The 20,508-nt window shown below is 41.1% G+C and overlaps 1 long non-coding RNA gene across 3 annotated transcripts; it reads right to left on the bottom strand.

Annotated features, from left to right (window-relative positions):
- Window positions 1–8,355: 8,355 nt before the first annotated feature.
- On the bottom strand, window positions 8,356–20,446 carry LOC104585790 (uncharacterized). Of its 3 annotated transcripts, none has more exons than XR_016081111.1 (5): window positions 20,125–20,444; window positions 17,699–19,737; window positions 12,695–12,877; window positions 12,167–12,325; window positions 8,356–8,693 (listed from the first exon to the last, which is right to left on the bottom strand). It is a non-coding gene; the product is annotated as an uncharacterized LOC104585790 (long non-coding RNA). The 3 variants fall into 3 exon arrangements; XR_016081112.1 differs by lacking the exon at window positions 8,356–8,693 and adding an exon at window positions 11,096–11,112 and having other exon boundaries at window positions 20,125–20,446; XR_016081110.1 differs by lacking the exon at window positions 8,356–8,693 and having other exon boundaries at window positions 12,046–12,325; window positions 20,125–20,413.
- Between the last annotated feature and the right edge of the window lie 62 nt (window positions 20,447–20,508).

The following is a 20,508-nucleotide window of genomic DNA, read 5'->3' as shown; positions in this document are numbered from 1 at the left end:
ACTTGGAGTTGTGGACTCATACATAGTACCTTCTTAAGTTGTCGATGTTCCATGCTCGAGGTACTAACTTCCCTTCCAAAGTCTTGAGCTCATACATGCCTTCCCCGTACACCCGTCTTATACGATATGGACCTTCCCAGTTCGGTCCGAGCTTACCCACACCAGCCTCGGGTATCATAACTTTCCATAGGACTAGATTGCCGACACAAAACTACCACTTCTTGAAACGAACATTATAGTACCAAGGTTCTTTCTGCTGGTATGTCGTAGTCAAGATGTAGGCCAGGTCTCGTACCTCCTCTACAAGGTCCAGGTTGGTATGGAGCTTGTCATTATTTGCTTCCTCATCATAAGCCTCAAGTCGCAATGTGGGCACTTCGATTTCTGTCGGGATCACTACTTCTGTACCATATGTGAGGTTAAAGGGGGTCTCACCCATCGCCATCTTGATGGTAGTCCGGTAGGCCCAAAGAACATTAGGTAGTCTATTGGTTCTGGGCTTTAATTCTTACTATCGGTTCAACTTCGACCCACTTCGTGAAGTAGTCTATCGCCATGAATAAAAACTTCCTCTGTCCGGTTATCGGCCGAAATGGACCGAGGATGTCGATTCCCCACTGCGCGAACGGCCACGGGCTAGTAAGATACTTTAAATTAGTAGCATGTTGATGGAGGATGTTGGCATGCCTCTGACATCTGTCGCATTTCTTGACGAGTTCGAGTGTGTCTACTTTCATTGTGGGCCAATAGTAGCCCTGCCATAATGCCTTTTGGGCAATGGCCCTACCCCCAGGTGTCCTCCGCATAGACTTTCATGGATAACGCGAAGTACAAGTTCAGCTTCTGTGGGTTGCAGGCAATGTAGGTAGGGGAGCGTGAATGATCTCCTGTACAGTCGTCTGTCTATGATGTACTTGGCCGATTGTCACTCTACCCTCTGAGCTGCATTGCGTTCTGCAGGTAGGGTCCCGTGGAACAGATAATCAACGAGCGGGTCAATGCAGCTTGGCTCTACTTGCAACACGGGAGCGGCCTCTTCTGCCCCCCTGAGAATGCTGGGCAGAGGTAGATCATCTAGGTACGCAGTCCGCATAGTGTTGTCGCTCGTACTTGCTAGTCGTGACAGGGCGTCGGCCTCGGCATTCTCAAACCTCGGGATTTGTCTGATGAAGTAGGAGCGGAAGCTCAGTAGGATCTCTCTGACTCTGGTTAAGTAGGTTGTCGTGATCGAGTCACGAGCTTCGTAGTCACCATTGACTTGGTTAACTACCAGTTAAGAGTCACTACAGATGATGAGGTGCTTCGTTCCCATCTCCTTTGCTAAGTTGAGTCCAGCAATTAGCGCCTCATACTCCGCCTCAATGTTCGATGCCTCGAATCCAAACCGGAGAGCATACTCCAGCTTCACCTCGCTTGGGTCGTACAGTATCAGTCCCGCTCCACTTCCTCGCTGGTTAGACGAGCCATCGACATGGAGGATCCAGGGCTTCTCGTCCCAAATCGGTACTGCCATGACCGGGACCGGTGCCGCACTGGTTGATGCCTCCGACATGCGAGCAGGCTCAGTTAGTTCAGGGGTCGGTGCGCTAAACGTGCATTCTGCTATGAAGTCTGCCAAGACTTGGACTTTGATCGCTGGTCGTGGCTCAAACAGGAGATCGTATTCACTGAGCTCGATAAACCACTTCGCCAACCTCCCAGACACCTCGGGTTTAAGTAGGATGTGCCTTAGAGGTCTATCCGTAAGGACAACAATGGCATGGGCTTGGAAGTAGGGCGTAATTTTCGAGCTCCTACCACTAGCGCGTACGCCAACTTCTCGATGTCGAGGTATCTGGTCTCTGTGTCCTGCAATACCTTACTTACATAGTAGGCGGGTCGTTGAACCCAATCTACCTCCCTAATTAGTACCGAGCTAAATACCTCATCACTCGCGGAGAGGTACAGCTTCAAAACATCACCTTCCTCATGTCAGGTTAAAACTGGGGCGGTACTTAGATACCTTTTGAGCTCGTCAAACGCGAGATGACATTCTTCAGTCCATTCAAAAGTTTCAATCTTTTTAATGGCTAGAAGGGAAGGCATCGACCTGCTGACTTAGACATGAAACGGCTTAGAGCTGCTACCTGGCCAGTGGACTTCTTTTATTTTCCGAGGTGAACTCATGTCCATAATTGCCTTTATCTTTTCTAGGTTGGCTTTGATACCACGTCGGTTGACTATGTAGCCTAAATATTTTCCCGAAGTGATTATGAAGATGCACTTATTCGAATTTAATTTCATATTATATTTTCTTAAAATTTGGAAAACGTCTAAATCATTAATTAAAGTTTCAGAGAACTGGGTCTTTACAACCATGTTGTCAACATAACACTCCACTTTATTGCCAATTAAAGGTTCAAAAATCTTATTTACAAGTTGTTGGAAGGTTGCTCTAGCGTTTTTCAAACCAAAGGGCATAACTTTATAGCAGTATAGCCCTAGTTTGGTTACAAAGGCAGTTTTGTCTTGATCAGTCGTGTCCATCCTAATCTGATTATAGCCGGAGTAGGCGTCCATGAAACTCAGCAACTCGTGCCCTGAGGTCGCATCTACCAGGCAGTCAATTCTGGGTAAGGGGAAGCAATCCTTTGGGCAGGCTTTGTCTAGGTCGGTGTAGTCTACGCACATGCGCCACTTGCTATTGGCTTTCTTCATGAGCACCGGGTTTGCGACCCAACTCAGGTAATGGACCTCCCTAATGAAGTCTACAGTGAGGAGCTTCCCGACCTCCTCATCGACTACCCTCAACCGTTCCGGGGCGAGGTTGCGTATGTCTACATCTGTCCTTCAGGGTAAGACTCCTTATCATGTTCTGTTTCCAAATAAAACATTGTTTCCTATTGAGCCTAGGGTATTTGGGTGTACATGCTTTGTTCGGGATGTTCGTCCTTAGGTTACCAAACTAGATCCAAAATCTTTGAAGTGTGTTTTTCTTGGGTATTCTCATGTTCAAAAAGGGTATAGATGTTATTGACCTACTCTTCACAGATATCTTGTGTCAGGTGATGTTAATTTCCTAGAAGATACACCTTTCTTTCCATCTACTCCTCATTCAAGTCAGGGGGAGGATGATGATTTGTTAATCTATACTGTCACATCATCTGTTTCACATCCTATTGAATCTGCTCCTGCCAGGCCTAAGCCACCTACAGTACAGGTTTATTCTCGGTGATCAACCCCTCCGAATCCATGTCTCGCACTAGCTCCTTCGTCGGCAGATCCAGTCTCAACTGATCATGTTCCTTCGTCATCAGAACCAGTCTCTAATGATGGTCTTCCTATTGCTCTTCGTAAAAGTAAGCGTAAGTGTACTTATCCAGTATCTTCATTTGTGTCTTATAATCATTTGTCGTCCTCTTCTTGTTCCTTTATTGCATCTCTTGATTCTATCTCTGTTCCTAAGACTGTTAAAGAAGCCCTTTCTCACCCTAGATGGCGTAATGCTATGATTGAGGAGATGAATGCTTTAGAGGACAATTGTACTTGGACCTTGGTAAATTTACCTGCAAATAAGAAGGCTATTGGGCGTAAATGGGTGTTTACAATTAAAGTCAATCTTGATGGGTCCATTGCCCGATTGAAAGCCCGTCTTGTTGCTAAAGGATATGCTCAAACTTATGGAGTGGATTATTCTAATACCTTTTCTCCTGTTGCTAAACTTACTTCTATCAGGTTGTTTATTTCTATGCAGCTACTTATAATTGGCCCCTTCATCAGTTAGACATCAAGAATGCTTTTCTTCATGGGGATCTTCAAGAGGAAGTTTATATGGAGCAACTGCCTGGCTTTGTTGCTCAGGGGGAGTATGGAAAAGTTTGCTATCTTCATAAGTCTCTGTACGGGTTGAAGCAGAGTCCTCGCACCTGGTTTGGAAAGTTTAGTCAGGCAGTCGAGAATTTTGGTATGAAGAAAAGTAAGTTTGATCATTCTGTTTTCTTCAAGCACTCTACTACCGGCATCATTTTGTTAGTTGTGTATGTGGATGATATTGTCATTACTGGGAGTGATACTACAGGGATTTCATCCATAAATCCTTTATCCACACTCAGTTTCATACTAAAGATTTGGGAATGTTGAAATACTTCTTGGGTGTTGAGGTAACAAGAAGCAAGAAGGGAATATTCTTATCTCAAAGGAAATATGTACTTCACTTGTTGTCTGAGACGGGAAAGTTGGGAGCTAAGCCATGTAGCACTCCAATGGTTCCTAACTTGCAGCTCACAAAAGATGGTAAATTATTTGAAGATCCTGAGAGATATAGAAGATTGATTGGAAAGTTGAATTATCTTACTGTAACTCGTCCAGATATTGCGTATTCAGTTAGTGTGGTGAGTCAGTACATGTCCTCTCCAATAGTTAATCACTGGACAGCTGTAGAACAAATTTTGTGCTACTTAAAAGAAGCACCTGGGCGAGGAATTTTGTATGGCAATCATGGTCATACTAGAATTGAATGTTTTTCAGATGCTGACTGGGCAGGATCCAAAGAAGATCGAAGGTCTACTTCAGGCTATTGTGTATTTGTTGGAGGGAATCTAGTTTCATGGAAAAGCAAGAAGAAAAATGTAGTCTCACGTTCGAGTGCAGAATCGGAATATAGAACTATGGCCAAGTCTGTGTGTAAAATAATGTGGATATATCAGCTTCTGACGGAAGTAGGTCTTAAAACTTCAATACCAGCCAAGTTGTGGTGTGATAACCAAGCTGCTCTTCACATTGCATCTAATCCTGTTTTTCATGAACGAACTAAGCATATCGAGATTGATTGCCATTTCGTTCGTGAAAAGATTCAGCAAGGTTTGATTTCCACAGGTTATGTGAAAACAGGAGAACAACTGGGAGATATCTTCACGAAGGCTCTTAATGGGGTTAGGGTTGATTATCTTTGTAACAAGCTGGGCATGATTAATATCTTTGCTCCAGCTTGAGGGAGAGTGTTACAGACTGTATAATTAAAATAGGAAGTAAATACTAGGGATATATGATTTACCTTGATTGTAGGAATTTGATTAGTCTTCTTTTCTAACATAGAATTTGTAACTTGTATATATACATACGAGATTGATGAATAATATAACAAATTCTTCTTCTTCCTCTGTTTACTTTTGTTTTACACCTAGGATAACTTGTTAATTAGGAAATCAGTCTTTAGATTTTGGACTATCAGATAACATAAGGAAGATCTAGTACTAGTAGTTGTTGGATTAATCCCCGTGGGAACGATACTATACTCATCAGTAAATTACTTGATCGGCTAGTGCACTTGCTAGTGTAATCTAAACGCGTCAGCATGTCTCGTTGAAGCATTTGATATAGTTGCGGATTGACTCCCTCCCTCTGCACCATGAGGCTCTCCTGTGACTTCAGGCACTTCTTACTAGTGATGAAGTGGGCCATGAACATGTCTACGAACTGCACCCAACTTCCGATGGAACCCGGTGCCAGGTTTTTGTACCAGGTCCAAGCTACTCCTTTGAACGTGGTAGAGAAAGCCACGCACATACAAGCCTCATCGGCCCCGGCGAGGTGCATTTGGGACTGGAATGTGTCTACATGATCATTGGTGTTTGTGTTGTTCAGCCGAACTGAGAAAAGAGGAGTGTTTGTTCTGTAGCTACAGTAGTTCGAACCAGGAGAAAAGAAGAAGAAGAAGAAGAGAACAATCAAACCTGATAGAATAAACCCTATCAGTCGACCCTTAATATGGATTAGCCTTTAAGTAGTAGTACAAAGACTAAACTGCCCCCACTTAAGTATGGGACAAGAAGTCACTATTAAGACTGCCACATAAGCACATAACTTAATAGAAATAAAATGACTAATCTACCCTTATTCAGCTAGCTCTAACACTCCCCCTCAAGCTGGAGAATATATGTCATATAATCCTAGCTTGTTACATATATAGTTCACTTTCCCTAAGCTTAAGCCTTTTGTAAACAAATCTGCCCACTAATCACCTGAACCCACATGTTCTGTGCCTCTCCAGTAAGGACCTTCTCCCTCACAAAGTGGCAATCAATCTTTATGTGCTTTGTTCTCTCATGAAAAACAGGGTTGGATGAGATGTGGAGTGCATCTTGATTATCACAGTACAATTTCATAGGTCTATCCATAGAGAACCCGATTTCTTATAGGAGATTCCTCAGCCATACTAATTCACATGTAGTGTGTGCCATGGCTCTATACTCGGCTTCAGCACTGCTCCTTGCCACAACCGTCTGCTTCTTACTCTTCCACGTCACAAGATTTCCTTCAATAAATGTGCAATAACCTATAGTAGATCCTCTATCAGACACAGAGCCTGCCCAATCTGCATTTGTATACCCAATTATTTCAAGTTTTCCTCCTAGTTTGTACAATAACCCACAGCCTGGAGCTCACTTCAGGTACCTTACAATTCTAAGAACTGCATCCCAATGAGGTATCCGAGGGTTATGCATAAATTGGCTCACCACACTGACTGCAAAGGAGATGTCTGGTCTCGTGATAGTCAAATAGTTCAGCTTCCCCACTAGCCGTCTATACCTTCCAGGATCATCAAATATTTTCCCTGTATCACTGCTCAACTTAGCATTTGGTTCCATGGGAGTTTCAGCCGGTTTTTCACCTAACAGTCATGTTTCATCCAGCAGATCAAAAACATATTTTCTTTGGCACAGGTTTACACCTTGTCTTGATCTAGCAACTTCTATACCCAAGAAATACTTCAATGTCCCAAGGTCTTTTGTTTGAAAATGATTTTGCAGAAAGACCTTTAGTTTATCGATCCCCAATTTGTCACTACCAGTTATGACAATATCATCCACATAGACCACTAATAAAATCTTTCCGGCTTCTGAGTCATAGTTGAACATCGAGTGGTCAACCTGGCATTGTTTCATTCCAAAATTCTTCACCACTTCACTAAACTTCCCAAACCAAGCACGAGGTGATTGTTTCAACCCATAAATTGTCTTTTTCAGTCTGCACACCTTACCATCCTCCCCCCGAGCAACAAACCTAGGTGGTTGCTCCATATATACCTCATCCATAAGGTCACCATGAAGGAATGAATTTTTAATGTCAAGTTGAAACAAGGGCCAATCATACATAACTACCAGGGAAATTAATAAAACTGTGAATAACCTTTAGCAACAAATCTGGCCTTCAGACGCTCTACACTACCACCTGGCAAGTATTTAACAGTATACACCCATTTACAACCCACAACATGCTTACCAGGTGGAAGAGTAGTGAGCCCCCACGTGTGAGTATGCTGAAGGACAGAAAGTTCCTCCTCCATTGCTTGCCGCCACCCAGGTGAGCTAAGAGCTTCTCAAACATTATTAGGTATAAAAATAGATGATAATAGTGAAACAAACTGGCGATGTGAAACGGAAAGGCGAGATACTGAAACAAAATTGAAAATGGGATGAAGGGTACAACTACGTTTACCTTTTCGTAAAGTAATGGGAAGATCAAGTCCTGAAGGTTCAGGGACAGGAGCAACAACAGGATCCGCTGACAAGGTAGAAGCTGGAGGAGGAGCCGGTGTCTGTCAATGAGTATACACGTGTCGGATCGGTGGTCGTTCAATAGGGAGCTGCACAGGAGGAAGTGAAGGGTCAACCCCAACAGGAACACCCAGAACGGGATCACAAACTGGAAGAGGAAGAGGAAGCAAAGGTGGAGACACGGATACATCAAGTCCCGAGAAGAATGGGACAGACTCAAAAAATGTGACATCATGATAAACATAGCACTTCCGAGTAATGGGATTGTAACACTTGTACCCTTTTTGAGTCTGAGAGTAGCCAAAAAGACACACTTAATAGAGCGTGCATCCAGCTTGTCTATTCCAAGACTCAGATTGTGAACAAAGCACACAGCCAAAGATACGAAGTATTAATGGAAAGGGAGACAAGGTGGAGAACAAGATAGAGAAGGGAAACCGACCATGAAGAATGAAGGAAGGCATCCGATTAATAAGGAAACACGCAGTAAGTACAGCATCACTCCAAAATCGTTTAGGAACACTCATATGATGAAGAATAGACCGAGCGATTTCAAGAAGATGACGATTCTTTCGTTCAGCCACCCCATTTTGTTGAGGAATTGATGCACATGAAATTTGATGAATGATGCCATGCTGTTCTAAATACTGTTGAAAGGAAGTAAGAAAGTATTCATTGCCGTTATCTGAACGAAGAACTTTGATTGGAACACCAAATTGTGTACGTATTTCAGCATGAATTTTTTGAAAAATGGAAAATAATTCATTCATTTCTTTCATTAAATAAATCCATGCCATCCTTGAACAATCATCAATAAAAGTGACAAAATACTTGTAACCATTATAAGACTATTTTAATCGGGCTTCAAACATCTGAATGAACCAAAGCAAAAGGACTCAACATACGACTTTCAACTCTAGGACTGAAGAGAACACAACGATGTTTCCCATACTGACACAACTCACACTGTAAAGACAACAAATGACTCAAAGACGGGACCAGTATCTTGAGTGCCTTGAGAGATGGATGTCCTATTCAACAATGCCACTGTAGAAGAGTGAGTGAAGTCTGAAGTGCAACTGACGATCCACCACCGTCAAGGTAATACAATCCATTAGCCTCATGCCCCCCACCAATCTTCTTCCCCGTCTTGAGATCCTGAAAAACACAAAAAAAAAGCTGTGTCAACATTACCAACACCACAGATGGGAGAAGAGGAACCGTTGGCAAGGGTAACAGTTTGAGATGTGAAAGTTTCAGAGAGTGAAGAGAACACACCTGGAGTCCTAGTCATGTGATCAGAGGCTCCAGAGTCAATAATCCAGGGAGAGAGTTTAGATGATAGACAAGCTATACCTAAGTGGGCAAGTGTGGCAGTAGTATGCTGTGAAATAGTCTAAAGGAACCGCTCATACTCATCACGCGATACACTCACCATCTCCTTCCCGGAAACAGATGTAGATGTAGAATGATTTAGATCTGCCTATTGGTTATCACTGACATCAACCCCACCATCTACTACATGATTGGCCCATGTAGAAGGATCAAGGACCATCTCCTTCCTTGGGTCTAGCCACCTTATGAAGGCCCAAGGACAATGAACTTAAGTGAGATTAGTCCATCAGTAAAAGCCCTAAATTGTCTTATACTTAACCTCTTAACCCATAATGATCAAATACTGGCCGACAAGAGATGACATCTCCCTCGGCTACAAGGTATAGTGTCGCACTATCCACTCAGGATGGATCCCGGGAATTAAAACATTTGCAAACATTTTTCATAAATTGCAAAACAAATCTCAAACACATTTGAAATCCACTACCGACAGTTTAGGTTTCCATCAAAGAGAGTGTCATCCCTGATCATTCACTTTGTTCGACAAATGGGTTGATTTTGTCACTAGAATCACCCACTCAGGTGAATTCTCAGACTGCCCAATATACTCAAGTTTTGACCCCGCAAATGATCTCACTGATTGGCATATCAAAGATAATCAAATCCAATACCTAGTGCAGTACTATAATCAAGTTTAGGGATTATGTATAACTTTATAGTTTTGCCCATCTGTCTCTAAGGTCCAGGGCATAATTGGAAAATGGCCAAGTTTAGAGTTTCAAGCAAACCACACTACATGTGCTTCGGGCATTACCTTTGCAGCTGAGACAAACCTTAGTGTCAGCCTTGGCAGGACAAACCTTCGTAGGTCTATGCAACAGCTATGAAGATTCTAAACTAACACGAGTCTCATATGTGTCAAATTTAAGGGTATTACATAGAAACACACCAAATATAACATAAATCAATTATGTACTTTATTCATTTACAATAAATGTCAAAATGCACATCAATCTTATTTGAGTTAAAGGCATACACTGTCTAATAATAACACATATGATATTGCTTAATAGACCTCACACATGTAATTTTTTCCCTGTAATTTTTGTTGTCAACGGGTCGTCCGTTCGAACAAGACAGTCAAACCGTCAACTTGAAACCAATGGCCAGAACAGTTCCGTAATTTTTTATTTGTAACTTTTGTTGCCAGAACAGACCATTCATTCAAACTAGACGGTCAAATCGTCGACCCAAAAACCGATGGCTGGAACGGTTTCCTTTTTGGGTCGTATGAGTCACACTTGAATGACATAACACGTATGATACTACTTAATGGACCTCACACACTCAATTTTTTCCCTGTAATTTTTGTTGTCAAAACGGACTGTCTGTTCGAATCATACAAATGAACCGTCGACTCAAAACCGATGGCCAGAACAGTTCCATAATTTTTTACTTGTAATTTTTGTTGTTAGAACGGACCATTAGTTCAAACTGGATGGTCAATCCATCGATCCAAAGCCGAAGGCATACATATATATATTAAAGAGCTGCCATTTGGCAAAAGGGGAGACCACCCCTATCCCTTTAATAGATATACTAGGGGAGTGGAATTGTGAAAGTAAATTCAATAAAATGATAAAACAAAAACTATGTGCTTAAAAAGGTGAGAGAAAAAAATGAGTAATTTCATTTGATGTAATTATAATTAATATATAATTAATAAGTAAACACAAATAAATCATATAAATATGACTATATATTATAATATAAAATTATATATAAATAAGATAGTGCTTGGAAGCAACATTTGGTGAAACATTAAATTGTATGTATCGATCTTTTAACAAAATGAGAGAGGGAGTGTACTAAACCCTATACCCTAAATCTTAAAATAAGTAGCTAGGAGAAAGAAAGAGAGACCCCTCCCTCTTTTATGATTTTGGGTCCATAGAAAACCGTCTCTTTCCTTTTCTCTCCCCCCATTCTTTATATGTCTTAGAAATGTGTTAAAGTAACTAATTCAATTTAAATAATTACATTAATGCTAAAAAACTAATTAGTTAAATCAATTAATTAATCTAAATTTAGTTGATTAAGTGATTTAATTAACTATTTATTTTAACTGAGTTGTATAAAATAATTACTTAATTAATTAATGAAATTTAATTGAGGGGGAGAGAGTGTACCTAAGAGAAGAGGAGATAGAGAATGTGTAGAGTACCAATGGTTGATGCTTGGGCTGAGAAAGAAAGATAAGATGTATATGGTCTGAAAAGTATTAAATATGAAAAAAAAATGACAAGTTGGGAGTTTATTTGTAATAAAAATCTTAAACAATATATTATAATCAACATCGCATTGGATTCTTTTCTACAACTTTTTAGTATTAATTTAATTAGCAAATATAATTTAATGGCCACATCTCATAGAGCACTCCTCACAGCCACATTCCAGTGTATTAGGAACATGCAGTGAGGTCGTGAGGAGTGAGTGTGGACTTGTACAGTTGTATTAAAAATATTTATCAAACCACTTATGAAAGAAAATGTGCAAATTTATGGCATTTTTGGCAGAAAAGAGAAGTAATTAAAACCAAGTGAGAATAAATCATGAAAATTCTATTTAAGAGAAAAAGAAATTCATCGTGACATTTTTTATCACTAAATGTTTTTTTTTTCCATTGTCAAAGATTATCCAATAGCCCTCCGGCATTGTTCCAACGTACACCTATTTACTCTCTGGTTCTTGATTGCATGGTTGCTGGTTAAGATGAAGAACTTGACCAGAACACATTTGATGTAGTATAAATATAGAAATGAAAAGGAAGGGGAGGAAGGTAGCTTTGGTAGCATCTAGTAAGGAGAGAAAAGGAGTGGATGGGTGCATGGTGGGCAGGGTTTGACTACTACTAATAACGGTAGCAACCCAATAATTTTGAAAAAACCGAGGAACAAGAAAAAAAGATCCGGTTCAGTGCTGCGTGCGAGAGAGGGCGATAGGAGGGAATGGAAGGTGCGTGGGCAAAAACCAAGGAACAAAAAAAATAAACTTTGCAATTGCAGCTATACAACTATTCGTCAAAAGTCTAAAACTATCTATGTACTACAAAATAAGTACAGCTTTTGTAAAGGGATAGATTCAGCTATCCTATCAAAAAAGCTGACCTATCAAATTGAAAATCAATAAATTAAACTAAATAAATAATCGAATCAAACCAGATGTTATCAAATTGAATCAGTGTCTATTTGAATTCAATAAGTTAGGAAAAAAGGGAAAAATCCCCAATTATTTACCTCAGGAGTAGTTAGAATAATATCTACTTGTATATTTCTTATGTTATAAGAATCGCTGTCACCTATAAGCTCCAAACAATTGACCCCCCATGAACCAAGCTTCTAGTTCCAATCTCGGAGCTTCTCTTGTACCAAGGCCTTTGATGGAGCTATATAGATCTTTTTGCAACATTCAAGCAAATGAAAGAAGGTGTCAGTCTTTGTAAGGGAATATATTTTACCAATGAAATAAAATACCAGTCAGAAAGGCATAGATTTCCCCTAAAGCATGCACGTTCAAAGACTCAAGATGTAAACTGTTCTATGTCAATTAGAAGGTACTAAATGTTAATCAAGATCAGCTATCGACATATAATATGGCTAAAAGCACCAAAATTGCGATTTAGAGTTGCCTTGAGAACATTTAGTTTAGACATGATCAGAATCAATAGAATAAAATATCAAGAACTCTTAAATGAAAAACTTGATTGAAAAAGGGCTTGATTATGGACGTTTAAGTCTTAAGGAATGTAGAGGTAGTTAACGTACTGTTTTGAGAGTTCCCTTTATATGAATGAACTCTCCTTCCTTTGAGAGTAACTTGAGAGAAGCCTCAAAATGCACAGTTCAAATAAGACTGTTTTACCACTAGCAGTTGGGGCTGAAATGACCATATTTATGTCAGAGAGATAACATCGAGAGAAGCACCCACTCTGCAATGAATTAAAATATCTGCATGCAGAAGAAACAAATCCATATTAATTCAAACATTTGAATCTCTGTGAATTTCTATTTTTTCATCGATCATAATGCAAAATTGTACATAAGAAATTGACAAGCAAAAGGAAAAGTATTAAAAGTTGACTGGTAATATTTAGTTTTTCAATTTTCTGGATAGACTAAATCACTGAATTGAGACCTGGAAATTCCAATCTAACAGTAAAACCTCAATCATTGCCACGTGGAGAGCACTTATTTTCATATGCATAAAAATTTTTCAGTTTGTATCTTAAAAAGCAGTAAAGCATGACAAGCTTACAATTTGGCCACTGTTTAAAATTTCAATTGAATCAACTTAAGGCTTCCAGATTTGCAGTATATACATGAAAATACCAATGCATATGTAGCAAGCCTTCCTCTCTTACATCTAAACGAAACAAAATATCAAAATTCATGAAATGCCAAAAGAGATCAGTCCATCTTCTACTGACTCAAAGATTTTCTTTAGAAGATTTATAAAAGTGTGTAGAGAACAGAATATTCATTATACAAACAAGACGAAAATAAACATATCATCTATCATAGAATGCCAATATCAGTGTGCATGAAGTGTGTAGAGATGTGCAGAGAAAATCATGTTTAGATTGATACCAAGATCAGCTAAATCATTCACGTATAGTCTTGCTAGTCAAGAGGTTAAAGAATGGATTAACTACTAGTCATTCACTTATACTCTATGTGCTAGCTTTCTCAGAATGTCTGGATATTTCTGCATTCAGAATTAATCTCTGTTTGTTATCTATATGATTAGTAACTATTTGAAAATCTCAGCTAATCATTCACTTATAGTCTAGCTTTCTCATAAAGTCAATGGACAGTGAGATTTGAAGAGATTGAGGTGAATGGAGACTCCCAAGTGGTCATCAGATGGATAAGGGATGATTGTGATGATTCATAAAGATTTAGACAGCATACGAGAAGGGCATGAATATCTCATGCAATTGGATTGCATGGTCATCATACTCAGTAGCCAATGAGCTTGATTGGAACTGTGCCTTTGAAGAACAAATTCTAATGAGATTTGGAGGGGGCATGAATATCTCATGCTGTTCAAGCTTTTCTTTTTTGGAGGGGGCATTCCTCTTGAGAAGTACTGCTGGTCTGGGATAAAAAGCTGTTTGGCATGAGTGACTGCAATCCAATATCTGTCATTAATTTTTTCAGGAGCTGGCAACTGAAAGGATTGAGTAAAGAAGGCTATATTGTGTGGAAGACCACTGTTAATGCTGTAATATGGATTATTTGATCAGAGAGAAATTCAAGAATTTTAAATAAGTTCGAATCTGAAGATAAGCTAAAAGCTATTCTAATGGGAGAATTTTGTCTTAGGTTGGTGTGCATAGACTGTTTAAAGGAAAGTCATGTTTTTTTTTATTATTATGAATAATCTCTTTCTGTAAATCAGAGGCCTTCATGTAAATTCCCATTGTACAGATCCTTGATGCACATGGGTTCTCTTTTTGATTGAATGAATATACTTTACCTTTTCAAAAAAAAAAAAGGATTAACTTCCCGTAAGCAAACTCATGGTGAATAGCCAAATCCCACCCTTTTCCACAGCCCCTAAACATATAAGAGGGAAATTATACACGGAAATTGCAGAAAGGGATTAAATAACAATAAGGTCCCTCAGAATTAGCATTGACAGAATATCGTCCAGAAAGAAAAGATCAACAAATTACAAATTTACAACCAAAAAAAAAAAGTAAAACAGAAATTCAGAATTCATGGAAGCATCAAAACAATAACATCAAACAATTTGAGAGAAGCATACGTCTTGAGAGGTGGGTACTCTTCTGACCCCAAAGTGAGAAAAAACTATGTGGAATTTGTTGATGTTCATTATACAAGGTATACCATATATATACAATTTCCTACGCCTGAATTTAGGAGAGGAGATTCAGTTTCAGTAGGAAATTGCTAATTACAAGTTCTACTAACTGCAAGTTCCCCAAGAAATCTGGGAAACTACTATTCAAATACATCTAGGAGACGTGGGGATTAGGTTTCCCAATACTCCCCCTCAAATTGGTGCATGCAGATTCCGAATGCCCAATTTGCTAAGAAAATATACGAATTTCTCTTTTCCCAGAGCCTTCATCAAGATATCAGCCAACTGCTTTGTGGTTCGAACATGGCAAGTGACAATGTTCCCACGCCGTATCTCATCGCGAACAAAATGACAGTCAACCTCGATATGCTTTGTCCACTCGTGGAACACTAGATTCGCGGCTATGTGCAAAGCTGCCTGATTGTCACAGTACAATCGCGTTGGTTCATCATGCGCCACCCCAAAAGACAGAAGAAGTTTCTTCATCCACTTCAGCTCATAGCTTGTCGCAGCCATCGAACGATATTCGGCTTCTGCAGAGGAGCGCGACACGGTATGTTGTTTTTTCGTTTTCCAAGAAACCGACGATTGCCCCAGCAGAACAAAGTAGCCAGTCAACGACCATCGTGTCAGTGGGCAGCTGGCCCAATCAGAGTCGCAATAAGCATATAGACGCAGATCGCTATCAGAACGGAACAATATACCTTGTCCTGGATATCCTTTCATATAACGCACTACGCGCAGAGCTGCCTCCCAATGTTCTTGTCGTGAGCTTTGCATGAACTGGTTAGGATATGAACACAATAACACAGCTCAGGACATGTAATGGTCAAGTAGATCAACCGTCCCACTAATCATCGATACTGATTCGGATTTTCCATAAGAGCGCCCTTTGCCAGTGCAAGATGATGATTCTGTTCAATGGGTACGGATGTTGGTTTGGCTCCCAAGAGTCCACATTCCGAGATGATGTCTAGGGCATACTTCCGTTGAGACAAAAAGATTCCCTCAGGGCCACGAGCTACTTCAATCCCTAGGAAATATTTGAGTGGACCCAGATCTTTCATATGGAAGCATCGATCGAGATACTTTTTGAATTTTAAAATGGCAGCAGTATCATTTCCCCCAACAATCAGGTCATCAACATATATCAGCACGTGCAAACGAATATTGTGTTTGCAATAGGTGAACAGAGAGTAGTCAGGATACAACTGGACAAACCCGAACTGTATCAAGGCCGTTGTTAACTTTGAGAACCAACATCTGGGAGCTTGACGTAGTCCATAGAGAGATTTCTTCAGTTTACACACCTTTGTTCGATCCTTAGATGCAAATCCTGGCGGCAACTGCATGTATACTTCCTCATTCAAATCCCCATGTAAGAAGGCTAAGAAAGTGCGAACTGTCGTCATTTTGGCCACAGGAGCAAAAGTCTCATTATAATCTAACCCCTCAACCTGTCTATTCCCGAGAATAACTAGCCGAGCCTTATGTCGTCAATCGTCCCATCTGAATTATATTTGATCTTATAAACCCATTTACTCCCTATTGCCTTTTTCCCGGGAGGTAGAGTTTCCAATGTCCAAGTACCATTATCCTCGAGAGCCTGGATTTCCTTCCTCATAGCTTCCCTCCATTACTCACTTTTCATTGCCTCAGAAAAGCTGGTGGGCTCGGCTCCTGCAGTGACTGCAGCTAAGAAAACTTGATGTCTAGCAGAGAAATTAGTACATGTCACATAATTCGCTATGGGATAGGGAGTCGTACCTGAGGACTCTGATTTAGAGTTGGCTTGAGTGTGAATAGGGTCTTTCAAACATCGAGCAGTGTAGGTCACGTAGGGTTTCAACAAAACAGACAGTGTGCGATGTCGATGTCCCCTACCAAGTTGCTCTTCTAGTGCCGTTTGTGGTGTTGGATCCACATTAATTCTGTCCTCACTGCCATTAATTCCCACTTCCTGCTCACTCTCTTCTTCTCCGTGCTCCTCCTCTCTTCCATCACCATTATTCTCAAGGCTCCCCCTATCACAGATGTTGGCTGCATCACTCCCCGTCTTTATTCCCTCTGTGGTTGTGTACAACATCATCATCAACTTGTGCAATGGCTGGGCCAGGTTTGTTTCCCAGATTGGCTTCTGAACCAGTGACATATGGAAATATATTTTCATGAAAGACTACATCACTGGAGACAAAATATTCACCTCTTTCAACATCATATACGCGCCAACCTTTCTTTCCGTAGGGATAACCCACAAAAACACTTCCTACTCCTTTCTCCAAACTTATCCTTGTCTCGAGGACTCCAATGAGCATAGCAGAGACAGCCAAATACTCTCATGTGCTCGTATTGAGGTAGCGTCCCGAACAGTACCTCATACGGAGTCTTCCCGCCAAGTACAGAAGAAGGTGCCCTGTTTATCAAGTATTCGACAGTTAAGGCACACTCCCCCCAAAACCGAATAGGTAAACCTGCTTGAAACCTCAATGCTCTGGCAACATTCAAAATATGCCTATGTTTTCTTTCCACTCGACCATTCTGTTGGGGTGTTCCAACACAGGAGGTCTGATGCAGAATGCCATGAGTCTCAAAGTATGACTTCAGGCCTTTAAACTATGTTCCATTATCACTTCGAACAACTCTAACTTGCTTGCCAAATTGGCGTTCTGCCATGGCATAAAAATTTTTAACAACATGTGCTACTTCACTTTTTTCAAGCAACAGGTAAACCCACATAGCACGAGAATAATCATCAACAATGGTTAAAAAGTAAACGGCACCACAAGAGGCCGATACTTTATAAGCACCCCATGTATCACAATGAATTAGAGAGAAACAATCATCGACTTTATGTTTACTTTCAGAAAAAACTTCCCTAATTTGTTTTGCTCTGTAACAAACATCACATAGCTTATCTCTTTCAGGTCTACTGTTGAATTTACCTACTTTAGGAAGTGAAGATAATATCTATTCAGACGGATGTCCCAATCTACGATGCCACAACTCCCATTCACTCATTCTACTTGTTCTATTTGCCCGAACCGGTGCTGCTCCTCTAAAATGATAGACCCCATCACACTGCTCACCCGCTCCAATCAGAGTCCTCGAGGTTTGGTCCTGTATCACGCACAGCTTGTCAGTAAAAGTGACAGTACAATTTATCTCTTGCAATAATTTAGCTACAGAAATAAAGGTGCAGTTCATTCTTGGTACAAAGAGCACATGATGTAAATAAATATTTCCACCCAAATGCACAGTCCCTTCCTTTACTATAGTAGTTTGCTTCCCATTGGGAAGTTCCACCGGACACGGTGTAATATTCCGAACATCAATCAATAAATCAATTTCTCCAGTCATATGGTGCGACGCCCCGGAAAGTCTTTTAGATTTATGTGAATTCAGAATATTGAGAAGTATGTCCATTGGTCTCCACTTAGCCCCGGAAACCCGCTACGGTCATGATCATTTGTGATTCCAACCTTCCGTCCTCCAGTCTCACTTCCCGCTGCTTGGGCAGCATTTGCTCTTGCCTTGTTTCCTCGTCCTCGTCTGCCGATCATGATGAAGAGTCTGTCAATACGCCTTCTGGTTCACTGGTCGACGAGCAACAGTCACCTTCAAGTAGTGTGTTTGGTGTGCTCTACAAGCGGTAATCAAAGATTACAACAGTCGCGCAAATCCTCCCAATTTCTGGGGTTCGTCGAACTCCGAATGAAGTTTGCGATAGAAGTGCGGCCACGGTACTTTGCAAAAGAATCCAAGAAACCCAAGGGCCTACGCAGCAGAATTAGATTCTGGAGGATATATCGATGGACCATAGAATACAACAGAAACCATCAACCGGCCCGAAGTAGTTTTCAGTTCAAGAAAACCAAATCAAACACTCCGCTTCATGGTTCGGCATAGGATCTGTCAATCTCGATCATACTCCGTCGCACAGTGGAAACCAACGGTCTGGAAGGCAGGGTCGAAGAAGTCCTCCCGAAAACAGAGGAGAGAGAACAGTCCGTGTCGAAGATGACGAAACTCTCTCTGGATTTCGTCGTAGAATGCGAACCCAAACTCCGGTCACTGTCTCAGAAATGGGAACGATGAATCAGTAGCTTTGCGGCCGCTCTTTCCCGCTCAGAAGTTTAGTTGCCGCTGCTCTGGTTCAGACGGAGACAACTAATTGGCCCAAACTACAATGGCCGACGAAGATTGCCAATTCGGTGAACATGATTGTTTCCGTCGCAATGCCGGTTCTGTTTCAGGTGTCTCCCGATAGAAAAAACTGCGCTGCTACTGTAACCATACCGGAGAGAGCGTTAGATCTTCCTTTTTCTCTCGTAGAGTCATGGCTCTATCTCTGAGTCAACAGCAGGTACCCTTCAATGGTGTCTTGTCTGCCGCTGCTCTGGTTCAGACGGAAACCGCCGCTGGTTCCGTTCGAACAGTAGCTTCGCCGCTGCTCTGGTTCAGACGGGAAAGAGTCCAGTCTTCGCCTCTGTAGCTGAAACTGAAGAGGTGAAGGCGGAGCCGTTTGTTGAAGAAAGATCGGAGAAGGCTGAAGAAGAATAAAAACCGAAGAGCTCTGCTTGAGTGCAGAGTTCTTGTCTGATCCGCGAACGTCTCAGTTGGGAACTCGAATCCGCCGGTCGCAGCCTTCGATCTCTGTCTCTGTTTCTCTGGGTCTAGAACAGACGAACAGCGGAACTGTGGTTGAAATTCCGAAGTTGAATTCGCAGTGAGGGATTGAGGACGACGAAGAGTCTTCTTCTTCTTTCTATTTCCGATGGAGGTGATGAGTCTGGATTCTGGTTTCTGGGAGCGCCGTAGCGACGACTGCGGAAGACGAATAGTAGTCTGTACTCTGCCTGTGGGCGAAGTGCCGAACTAGAGACCGGAGTGCACAGTCTGTACTCTGCCGGCGCCGATTTACGTGCAACCGCCACTGATTTCCAGGTCTTAGAACAGAAACCTCTTGCTCCTGTTTCTTGCTCTGATAGCATGAGAAAAAATTATGTGGAATAGATTCAATTTCAGTAGGAAATTGCTAATTATAAGTTCTACTAACTGCAAGTTCCCAAGAAATCTGGGAAACTACTATCCATACTTCTAGGAGACGTGGGGATTAGGTTTCCCAATAGCCCCCCATCCATATAGGCGTTGCTTAAAGAGAATCAGATCAAGAGAACCAAAGAATCAGATCAAGAGAACCAACAGATCAATCTCCTCACTCAGATACCAAAGAAAATTACACGAAAGCGAAGGTCAGCAGCCGAAACGAACTGAAGTTTTCAGATGTTGAATCAACAAACAGGACAAGCAGACGGTCGTGAATTGAAACAGCAGAAACTTGAATTAAAACAAAGAGAAGAATATTTACCGCGCTAGCGAGAAGACACAACGAAATCCCTCCTGAAATTTCAAGAGCACATCCTACAACATGGTCGATTGGGTTTGAAGGATTACATATAAAAGAGGCTAACCCTTCTTCTTCTTCTCCTTCTCCTTCTCTCGGACAACATGGCGACGGTAGCATGCTGCCTCGGATTTATTTCGGGTCTCGGATGGAAAAACCGAGCAGGTAGCCATCTTCGAATGGCAGCGAACTCGATACCAGACAGGTCTTGTCTTCCACGTGTCCAGCATTTAAAATTACCGTATATCCTTAAATGCTTTAAGTATATAAATAAATATATTTTAAGATAAGATCCTGAATCGAAACAGATCCAATCAGATCCACCAGGTCAGGCATAATCCATTGGTG

The sequence above is a fragment of the Nelumbo nucifera genome, chromosome 1 (assembly GCF_055504915.1).
Source record: "Nelumbo nucifera cultivar China Antique chromosome 1, China Antique-T2T, whole genome shotgun sequence".
In the NCBI taxonomy this organism is placed as follows: Eukaryota; Viridiplantae; Streptophyta; class Magnoliopsida; order Proteales; family Nelumbonaceae; genus Nelumbo; species Nelumbo nucifera.
Note: the sequence above shows the minus strand (reverse complement) of the source record. Positions and strands in the feature narration are given on the sequence as shown.